This window comes from Mastomys coucha, unplaced genomic scaffold (assembly GCF_008632895.1).
Source record: "Mastomys coucha isolate ucsf_1 unplaced genomic scaffold, UCSF_Mcou_1 pScaffold9, whole genome shotgun sequence".
NCBI lineage: Eukaryota > Metazoa > Chordata > Mammalia > Rodentia > Muridae > Mastomys > Mastomys coucha.
Genome location: NW_022196915.1, coordinates 107,048,143 through 107,059,994, shown reverse-complemented (window position 1 = coordinate 107,059,994; position 11,852 = coordinate 107,048,143). Strand labels below are relative to the sequence as shown.

The following is an 11,852-nucleotide window of genomic DNA, read 5'->3' as shown; positions in this document are numbered from 1 at the left end:
AGAGGGAGGAAGGGAAGGAGGGAACAGGTCTGCAGAGAGGGCTCAGAGATTAACAGCACTTGCTGCTCTTGCAGGGGACCCAGGTTTGACACACTGCATCCACATGTTGGCTCTCAGCCATCTGTAACTCGAGTTCCAAGGGAACCAGCACTCTTTCTTGACATTCTTGGCATCAGACACATATATGGTGCACCATATATGTATAAAGGCAAACACGCACATAAATATAAATATATATACATATACATATATGTTTATTTATTTATTTATCTATTTATTAAAGTAAAGACAGTAGTCTGGTGTGATGGCTCAGTAGTTAAGAGTACTTGCTCTCCTTCCAAAGGACACTAGTTTCGTTCCCAGAACCCATGGCTGATAACTCACAACTGCCTGTACCTCTGGTTCCAGGCAATATTCTGAAAGCCCTGATGCTATTTGGCATTGGCAGGCATCGACATGCACATGGTGCACATTAGCAAAGGCATACACACACATGCACATTAAGCTAAAACAAAAGCAATGTCAGTACTCAATCTATTTCACACTCTGATGAGCTCTAGCTCACAATTCTTTATCTCATATTCTTTAAATTCTCTATAAATATGTAATCTGAAAGAATAATGATTCTAGTTTTCAGGATTGATTCTTGAGAATACTTTGAGTGTGAAAGAAATCTAGCTCGAGTATCACTTAAATTCACTTAAATGCCCAGCAAAGGGATTTGCTGAATAAATATGGCAGCATGGTTGGCTACAGGATGATATTCTTCAGGCATTAGGAGAACTAATAACATAGGAGGCATTTAAAATAGCATTGGTAAAAGAAAAACTACATCATAAAAGAGCACGCATGTTTTGTCCACAGCTTTTATTCAGACGTTTTCAGGGCTGGAAGTATGGCACAGTGGCAGAACAGCAGCTAACGTGTTCAGGGTCTTGGGTCCTGGGAGGCTACATTCTCTAATCTCGTTCACGGCATTTTTTTTCTTTCTTAGACAGCATCTCTCTGGGTAGCTCTGGCCTCCCTGGCACGATATATATCCAGACTAAATTCAGATTCATAAAGAACTGCCTACCTCTGCTTCCCGAGCTCACCGCCACAGCTAATGACAACTAATTTGACAAAAACTGTGACAACCAGAGGACAGACCAGGATTTCCCGCTCACAAATACAACTATGATGAGCCATCCCTGGGGACTGTTTTTCGCAGAGGGGATAGTACTGTGATTATGTAAGGGTTTGAGTAGGTGAGATACTGACCTTTGTGTGTGCTAAGACCCAGACAAAGATGTTGAAGCTTGATGTGGATGTGCTGGTCTTGTGTCATGGTTTGAATATGCTTGTTCCAGGGAGTGGCACTATTTGGAGGTGTGGCCTTGTTGGAGTAGGTGTGTCCCTGTGGTCATGGGCTTTAAAACCCTCATCCTAGCTGCCTGGAAGTCAGTATTCTGCTAGCAGCCTTCAGATGATGATGTAGAACTCTCAGCTCCTCCTGCACCATACCTGCCTGGATGCTGCCATGCTCCCTCCTTCGTGATACTAGGCTGAACCTCTGGACCTGCAAGCCAGAACCAATTAATTAAATGTTGGCCTTTATAAGACTTGTATTGGTCATGGTGTCTGTTCACAGCAGTAAAACCCTAAGACACTTTGTAATAAATCCCAGCACTCAGGAGGCTAAAGCATGATCCTGAGTTTGAGAGCAGCTATACCATGTAAAGAGACGGTCTCAAAAAGAGACATACTTAAAAGCTGGAAAATATACAAACATATTAAAAAGCCTGGAAGACTTGCATACATGAAAATATTTACAGAGATCAAGTCCAGAGCCCTGTGCATGCTAGGCAAGTGTTCTACCACTGAACTTTGCATGCAGATGCAGCAAAGTTATTTCTGTGTGGTCTAAATGAAGGTGAGTTCCTCTCTGCTGAAAAATAATAAATACTTCTGGAATGAGGTTTTATATAGACAGCTAATGCCCATGTCTCTTTGCATATGTGCACATGCAACCAGACCTTGGTATAGGAATCTTGAATGATGCCTAGGATTTTAACAATTCAGCCTTTTGCAAACAATAGAGGGTCCCTGTTATTAGAAAAATACCCCCTGGAAAGGCTTCTTTTACAGTTGTAAGGAACACAGAGCTGTCATCTCTGGACTTCTCGCGGTTTGTTATGGAGTGTAGAGGAGACTAGCCCTGGCTACACCATTAGGTTTCCATTAGCATCCATTACCGTGCAGGCATGACAATGCTTCTTTTTCCTCTCAACCTCCTTGTATAGTTAATACTCTCATCAAGTATTAAACATAGCAAGGCTGCCAGAGGCCCCAGTGGCCTATGTGATTTCACTCTGTGAAAGAAATCAAGATTATGCTAGATGTAATGGAGAAAGTGTTCTTGGAGACCTAGAGGGAGGCACATAAGCCCAACTTGTCAGGGTTCACTTCGCTACTACTTTCTGATGGAGTCTGGGATTCTGAGGGCAAGCCTCTTTTGAAGAGCAATTTGAAGAACACCCCTGTCTCCACTCCTCAGGGTTCTTCCCCTGTCCCAGCTAGGATCACCAGCAGGAAGGGAGGCCATGACAGGCTCACAGAGGCACAGCGCATAGCAGACCTCTGGCTGAGGTTGGCAGTTTGAAGGCGAGTACTTGCCCTGGGCCCCAGAGAGCAAGGCTGTTGCTATGCAGGTCAAAAGGACACTGAGAATTTCTGGGACAGGCTTTCCTTTGGCTCCTGCTAACAGGTCCAGAACTCAAAGTGAAACCAAACAATTTTGTGTGCTGGAGCTCCACAGTACCCTAATAGAAACGTGTGTACGTGAACAAAGTGGCTGCAAGGAAGTCACCACTTAGTGAGAACACTTAAGATTGGAGGCATAAATTTGCCAGAGATCTTAAGTTTTTTTAATTTTTAAAATTGCATCTCTGTGTCGGGGTGGGTGGCACATGTACCATCTACAGGTTTGTAGAGATCAAAGGTCCTTTTCCATGTGAGTTCTAGGGATGCTGATCAGCTCATCAGGCTTGAGGCAGACACCTGGACTGTCTGAGACCTCCTTCCAGCCCAGGTTTAAGAGCTTCTGTTATCTGTGACACTTAAGAGAGGCTGGGAAGATGGCTCGGTGGGTAAAGACGCTTGCTATCAAATCTGAAGACTCTTGTCTGATCCCTGAGACCCATATGGTAGAAGACAATGATTTCTGGAAGTTGTGCTCTGACTTCCACATGCACCATGTTACCTGTACACAAGCATGCATACACAGATATACATACACACTCACACACAAACACAGAGACACTCACACAGACACACATGGACACATCCACAGACACACAAAAGGCATACACACAGGCACACATATAAACACACACTCACACACAAACACAGACACACGGACACACATACAGAGACGCATCCACAGACACACAAAAGACACACATAGGCACACATATACACACACAGATACACACATACACACAATATAGACACATGCACACATATATACATAGTCACATACAGCCTTACACACACAAACATACAGACTCATACACAGACACACAGGCATACACACACAGATACACATACACAAACACAGAGACACTCATACATACACACATAGACATGCATGCATGGACACTCACACCTACTCTCACACACACACACACAGGCATACACACACACCCCCACATACACAGATACAGACAAGACATACATATAGACACATATACACACTTACAAACTGATGCACACACACCCACAAACATACAGTCATACACACAAACAGGCATACACACATACACATAGACACAGAAAAACAGACACACACACACACAAACATATACACAGAAACAGACACACACATACAAACACATACACTTCTGTCTTAGGGTTTCCATTGCCTTAGGATACCATGACCAAGGCAACTCTTATAAAGCACAACATTAAATTAGGGGCTGGTTTACAGGTTCAGAGGTTCAGTCCATTATCATCAAGGCAGGAAGCATGGCAGCATCCAGGCATGCATGGTGCTGGAGGAGCTGAGAATTGTACATCTTGTTCTGAAGGAAAACAGGAGAAGACTGTCTTCCACAAGGCTAGGAGGAGGGTGTCAAAAACTACCCCCACAGTGACACACTTCTTCCTACAAGGCCACACCTCCTAATAGTGCCACTCCCTGGGCCAAGCATATTCAAACCACCACACACTCATACAAACACAAACATAAACAAACACACACACACACACATACTCACACACACAAACACTAAAAAAATTAGTTTAAGGGCTGAAGATGAACTAAAGAGTAGTGCACTCACCTAGTCTAGCATGCATGACACACCAGGTTCAATGTCTTGCAAAAACCAAACAGTTACTTTATTTAAAGTAGTCTAAGTCTTCGGGGTTTTTTTGTTTGTTTGTTTGTTTTTTGTTTTTTGAGACAGGGTTTCTCTGTGTAGCCCTGGCTGTCCTGGTACTCACTCTGTAGACCAGGTTGGCCTCGAACTCAGAAATCCCCTGCCTCTGCCTCCCAAGTGCTGGGATTAAAGGCGTGTACCACCACCACCCGGCAGTCTAAGTCTTCGTATCCTTCCTCTTTGGAAGAAAGATGGATAACTTCATTGAGCGTTGTTTTACAAGGTATGTATTCTGAAGATTGAGTTTACCTTGTTTTGGAGTCTTTCGGGGCAGGAAGTGAGGTGTCTTGGTCCCTTTTCAGTCATCTTCTACTACAGGCTGGGTAATTTATAAACAATAGTTTATATGACACATTGTTCTTGCAACTGGGAGGCCCACAACAGGTCTTAGGTGTCTACACTGTGTCTCCATGTTCTGTATAAATGGTAGAAGAACAAGAAAATGAGACAGTAAGGAAGAATGGGGCCCATCCCCCTAATTTCTAACCCACTCCAGTCATTAAGGACAGAGGCTGTATGATAAAACCATTTAGGAAGGATTAGACAGTGAGAGACAGTCGTTAAGAAAACAATAATAACAACAACTACCTTTTAATACTTTTACAAAAGCAATTCATTTTCAGCATGGGTTAGTGGAGACATTAAAGCCATAACATGTTTAGATGGATTTTACAGAGGTTCCAGGGATACAGGTACATGCAGTTATTGAGCTACTGCCCTTAAGAAAAAAACTTGTGAGAGAAAAATGAGACATAGAAGAGAGAAAGCCAGTGGTCTCAGGCAAAGTATAGCATCAGCCTTTGTCTTAGTTACTTTTCTGTCACTGTGGTAAAACACCATGACCAAATATGGCATATTTGGAGCTTATAGTTTCAGAGGGTTAGAGTCTATGACAGGGAGCATGGCAGCAGGAGGCAGGCATGGTTCTGGAGCTGTAGCTGAGAGCTCATATCTGGATCCACGGATGGGAAGAAGCACACGGCACAATAAAAATGGTTCAATCTTTTGAAACCTCAAAGCCTACCCCTCAGCGACCCCCTCCAACAAGGCCACACCTTCTAATCCTTCAAACAGTTTTATCACATGGGGACCAAGTACCCAAATATATGAGCCTGTGGGAGCCATTTTCATTCAAACCACCACAACAAGGAGGCATGAGCCTTTAATCCCAGAACTTGGGAGACAGAGGCAGGTGGATCTCTGAGTTTGAGGCCTATATAGTGAGTTCCAGGTCAGCCTTTTTTGCTATGAGAGACGGTCTTCAAAAAAAAAACAATAATAATAGCAACCAAAACTTAAAACCCCACAAAACAAAATAACTGCCACCCCAGAAAGATCACTGAATGGAGAAGACAATTAAGTATCAAGAAAAGAAGCATATGGAATGATTTAGTTGGATTTGATGGTCTAGTGGTGCCCAAGCAGTTGTCAGGTGGGATCATGCCTGTTTCTCCTGCTGAGTGAATGTGAATAAGGAACATCTAGAAACAAGGAAGAGATCTGGAATGGAACCCATGGAGAACCTAAGACAGAGAGCCAACTGGGACTGACACCCTCTAGATTGTTCAGCTCTTGCAGACCCATGCACAGTCAATTATCCCATGAAACAGCATTTTATGATGTTAGCATTTTAGGAGCTTAGTCCCTTGATTCTTAGAAAAAAAAAATGAAGTACATTTTTTTTAACATAGCAAGTCCCATGCCATTCACTGGGCATAGTGCTTGTGGTTCCCACATGTAGACATAGAGGCTATTATATGAGAAACTTAGTTTTCTGGTTTTTAATTCCTTTACTGCCTATGCTTAGCTATCCTGGAACTTGCTCTGTAGAAGGATATTGAGCTCAGAGATCACCCTGCCTTTATGAACACAAACAATAAGCTTATCTGGATAGGATCCCATTTTGAAATCATCACTCCGTCACTTCCTGCTGCTCCTTTATTTCTTGCACCATGAGCCTTGTTGTTGTTGTTGTTTTTTATTCCTTTCCTTCTACTGACTCATTAGTGCAGCTGCCTCTGTTCTTTCATGTCTTCGAAGCCCCTCATACAATTCATATTGCATCCTTATTTTTTGCATAGTTGAGAAATCCTATTTCTATATTCTTGAACTCATGTTTTCATAGTTCTTTCCCACAGCCTTGAGGGCTGTCCTAAATGTCACAGCATTACCATTTTGCTGGGGCGCATTAGACACATTCTCACTTCCTGACTCATGCTGTTTGTAATTTTCATGGAGTCATTAACTTTGGCAGGGAGAATATTTCTTGAAACATGAAAAATATATACATTATTATGCAAACAAACCTTACACCTACAGCAACCATCAGCACTTACGGAGACCACGTCCCACTGGCTCTGTGCCAGGGGCAGGAACCATGTCACACTGTCGCCCGGCCCCTTTCATGGCTTTGCCAGACCTGGCATTTCTCCCTTACTGTTTCAATTCAGGAATGTGAACTTCGATCAGGAGTGACGTTATTGAGCACTTGACTTGTTTGATGCAGACTCAAAGAAGAAACAAGCCCAGTAAGAAATAAGCCAACTGTGATTCCTCCATCTATCAGCAGAGTCATCCAGGAAAATGAAGACGTGAACTCATGCACAGTAGAGGCAAAAGCTGCAGACACTTCCTCAATGGAAATGGATCCCACTCGAGAGTTAATAATATCCATGATCTCATGATGTAGGGAGTTCAGATCCAAACCCAAATTAGAGTTGTTTCAAAGCCCCTTTAAATGAGATTGAACTTTAGACCAGTCATGTTCAGAGGTATTATACTCGAAGGGGGTTACACAGAACCAATGGAACAATGAACGGCATTGCACTGAGAGCCTGGCCTTAATGTTTTGAAATTGATTTCCCATAAATAGAACTGCTTCCTCTAGAGCAGTAAGCCTATGCTGGAGTCCCCTGTCAATATTCTCCTGGATAATAAGTGCTACTGACACATTCTTGGGTAATTGATCTGTGTGACGTGCTGTGTGAATCTCTTTAACAAAGGATGTAGTATAGAAGGCAAAACTAGAAAATCACACCTAGTAAGGCTGTGATTTCCAATATCAAAGCTGCAACAAGTCTTTTAGATCTCACGAGAGCCAACACAGCCCTGTGCAAAGTCTCTACACCAGGGTTGGAGCCAGTGGCATTAACCGGCAGTAAAATATATGGAGGCTGTCTGAGTTTAACATAAACATCTCTAGACACAGGCCCTATACAGTTTGATTAAGCACGATCTGTGTGTCTAATATGATAGGAACCATGGACTGACTGTGTGATCTCCAGGTTTCCCCTTGTTCCATGATGCAGCACAGAGAGAGGAGCTACAACACATGCCAACACTCTGCAGCTTGGGTGCCAAGGTTCACTTATTGGCACCTCGAAGGCACACAAGAGTTAACTCCTGCATGGCCACAAACAGTCTAAACAAATCTGGCTGAGAAGGTCAATCTCTCCTAAGAGAATGACAATATATCTATAACTCATAAAATGACTAAAACCGTCCAGCCCAACTTAAGGGACTGGGATGATGGTCTCCTTATAATTTCTTCCTGCTGAATTGGTGTGAAGAATTCCTGTTTGGGGGCCCACAAGAAAATTGGAAAATGGTTAAGTCAAAAGAAAGCTAGCTGGCATCATTTGTTGCCCAGTCCCTATGTGTGGCCTCTGCCAGTATTTGTATACATGTGGTGCACAGGCATATATTCAGGCAAACGCTTACACACATAAAATAAAAATAAATAAAGTCTCAAAAAATTAAAAACAAAAAGGACGTGTTCATCCACTGTACTGGCTGGTTTTGTGTGTCAACTTGACACAGACTGGAGTTATCGCAGAGAAGGGAGCTTCAGTTGGGGAAGTGCCTCCATGAGATCCAGCTGTGGGGCATTTTCTCAATTAGTGATCAAGGGGTAGGGCCCCTTGTGGGTGGTGCCATCTCTGGGCTGGAAGTCTTGGGTTCTATAAGAGAGCAGGCTGAGCAAGCCAGGAGAAGCAAGCCAGTAAGTAACATCCCTCCATGGCCTCTGCATCAGCTCCTGCTTCCTGACCTGCTTGAGTTCCAGTCCTGACTTCCTTGGTGATAAACAGCAATGTGGAAGTAAGCTCAATAAACCGTTTCCTCCCCAACTTGCTTCTTGGTCATGATGTTTGTGCAGGAATAGAAACCCTGACTAAGACATCCACCGTTGGGAACATGACACTTACATGAGATGCTTATAAGAGAGAGATTCATTTATTTACTTTATGTATGTGAGTACACTATAGCTGTTTTCAGACACTCCAAAAGAGGGCATCAGATCCCATTACAGATGGTTGAGCCATCATGTGGTTGCTGGTAATTGAACTCAGGACGTCTGGAAGAGTAGTTCAGTGCTCTTAATGCCTGTGCCATCTCTCTAGTCTTGAGTTTTCAACAATTTAAGAACAAGCAGTGTTGCCTGTGCCCTGGACTACTCGACGCCAGACCCTACCTGCCCTTGGGGGTTGGAGGTAAGGTGGTACAGAGTCAATGACATAGACTCTGAGAGCAGGTGAGAATGCCACTTATCTGAACACTGCTGTAAGCTCCTTTAAAACCCTCCACCCCATTGGTCCCAAGAAAGTATCTCTTCTAAACAGCAGTTCCTGATTGGCTGGCATTCAAGAGACCTTTTGTATACAATGTTCAAACAAGGTTTCTTCAAACATAATACAATTACTATAAGCACCTACAGTAAAGAACGGTCTGGCCCCAGTCACTGAGCCTCTGCCAAGGACTCAGCTGCCTCCCCCTTGAGCCCCCTCACCTCCTCGCTTCCCGATGCTCTGCCCTCCTACTCCCCCCAAACCCCCTCCCCCCCCCCCGCGCCTTCTTCCACAGATGCCTGTGGTATATTCGTACATCCGCTATCCAGAGCCTCCACTCTTTCAACCCCTTTGCTGATGCAAGTAAGAGTGAAGACCTGCTTCCTGCTGGCACTGAGGATTATATCCATATAAGAATTCAACAGAGAAACAGCAGGAAGACCCTTACAACTGTCCAAGGGATCACTGATGATTTATGGTAAAAAGAAACTAGTGAAGGCATTATAAGAAGAAATTTGCCTGCAATGGTACTGTAATTGAGCATCCAGAATACGGAGAAGTAATTCAGCTACAGGGTGACCAGCGCAAGAACATAAGCCAGTTCCTGATAGAGATTGGACTGGCTAAGGACGATCAGCTGAAGGTTCATGGATTTTAAGTGTCTGTGGCTCTCTGAAGCTTAAGTGGGGCTTTCCTGGAAAGTAGAGTTTCCCTTCTGTCCTCTGTCAAAAGTTTAAAAACCTCACAGCTTGTATAATGTAATCATTTGGGGTACGCTTTTAACTTGGACTAGTGTAACTCCTTCATGCAATAAACTGACAAGAGCCATTAAAAAAATGGACTCCGGGCTGGAAAGATGGCTCACCGGTTAAGAGCACTGACTGCTCTTCCAGAGTTCCTGAGTTCAATTCCCAGCAACCACATGGTGGCTCACAACCATCAAATTAAAAAAAAAAAAAAATGGACTCCTACAAGAAGCCATTCTTAGAAGTTTCAAGTCTTTCTGTCTTCTTGCAAATGTGGCCTTCACAAAACTATACTGAAGCAAGGAAATTGTTCCAGGTAAGAAGGCCAGGTCCTGTGAGCCTTGCGGGTGGTTTATAGGTGTGGTTTGGTTTCCAGTTTTCATGACTTCCCAAAGGTACTCTCTCTGCACTTGATACTTTGTTAGTTGATGCAAAACATTTCTATTTAGCTAAAAAGGTCTTGCTATGCATCTGCTCAACTTCTCCCCGACCCCACTGTCTCCTGTAGTCCAGACTGGCCTTAAACTCTCCCAGCAGCTGAGGATTCCATTTGCCTCAACCTCCTGAGTACTAAGATTATGGGCTTGCACCACCTTGCCCAGCCTGAATTCCCTTCTTTATTTGCAGGGCCTGGCTTTATTATAAAGTTGTAAGGAAAGCCAATTTTAGGAAATGCAGCCTTTTGGGTGATGCCACACAGTATTGGGTGAACACAGCTGGTCTCTTTCTAGTTGAGGTAGACTCATCTTAGCTATCCAGCTGCCAGAGCGCTGGTGTTTGCTTTCATTTACGAAATCTCTTATTGACTTATACATTCTGTTTTTTTTTTTTTCTTCATTCACCACCTGTTTCTGGCTGGCTTTTATGACTAATGGTAATTCCTTATTTTACACATTAATTTACATTTCACACTTGATTTTCGGTGAAGGAAATTGAGCTGTTCTTTTTCTTGCCCAAGAGCAGCAGATCCTGGGAGTAAAAGATGCTGCCTGATAATTCAGGACCAAAAGAATCACTAAAGAAATGAGCTCTGAAAAGACAGGCAATTACCTAAAATTAGATCAAGCCAAAACTGCAGTTAGGTAAATCCTGTTGCTAAATTGCCTCCAGCAAGCCAAGCATAGAATAATACTGTGTTCTAGAGAATTAAAAACAGAAACTAAACCTTCAAAACATGTAAGTGTAGTGAATCCCTAATGTTTCCAAGCCTCCTTTTCACATTTCTTGATTGCTTTTCCAACTTGGAAGAGGATATAGCAAAGTTCAAGGACAGCTAATTGAGAGCACGGGAAAGACAACCTAGTTTTAAAAACTGTCCTCCTAAATAAACACTTTAAGATATCTAAGTGATGTCTGAGAAATTAGGGATTTTTTTTCCAGGACACAATGGGCAGAGTACATTTCCAAGACTAGCAAGTTTGTTTCTGATGCCCCACTTTTTTATTGCAGCTTGAGGACCTCAGCAGGAAGTTCAAGTACCCTGGGGATTAAGCTCCCCCAAGCAAAGGGCAATAAAATAAGCAAAGTAGAAGATTATGAAGATGTGATCACAGCTTGGGTGAGGTCTCATAGGCCATTCAGCCCATTAGGAGAACTCTGTTTAGTTATCTGATACCAGTTGGGGAAATTTATGAGACTAGATTCCATGTATATACATATATTAAAACAGGGTCTACAGCCAGTCTGTCTGGGCTGGTGCCCTGAGCAGACCTTGGGCGCAAGCTTGGCAGCCAGTCCCTCAACACCCAGAGGAAGCTCCACTCCCGGGTGCTCTAACAAGCCCAGGATCACAGGATCCCAGAATCACACAATCACAGAGACAGCTTGACTCTGAGGAGTACTGACACAACCAGGATCACAGGAAGGACAGGCTCCAGTCAGATTTAGCAAGGGCAGGTAGCACTAGAGATAACCAGATGGTGGGGTGCAAGTGTAAGAAAATAAACAACACAAACCAAGGTCACTTGGCATCATCAGAACCCAATTCTTCCACTATAGCAAGCCCTGGACACACCATTACACCAGAAAAGCAAGATTCAGATACAAAATCACTTCTCATGATCATGATACAGGACTTTAAGAAAGACATAAATAGCACCCTCAAAGAAATACAGGAGAACACA

General features: G+C 43.3%; 1 protein-coding gene across 1 annotated transcript in view; it reads right to left on the bottom strand.

Annotated features, from left to right (window-relative positions):
• Positions 1 to 1,453: 1,453 nt before the first annotated feature.
• LOC116085401 (putative mitochondrial import inner membrane translocase subunit Tim8 A-B) overlaps positions 1,454 to 11,852 on the bottom strand; it is a 62,311-nt gene continuing 51,912 nt past the window's right edge. The window contains exons 2-3 of the transcript XR_004116532.1: positions 4,668 to 4,833; positions 1,454 to 1,558 (exon numbers count right to left, since the gene is read on the bottom strand). The gene's annotated coding sequence lies outside the window, so the exon portion shown is untranslated. The remainder of the gene's footprint in view (positions 1,559 to 4,667; positions 4,834 to 11,852) is intronic.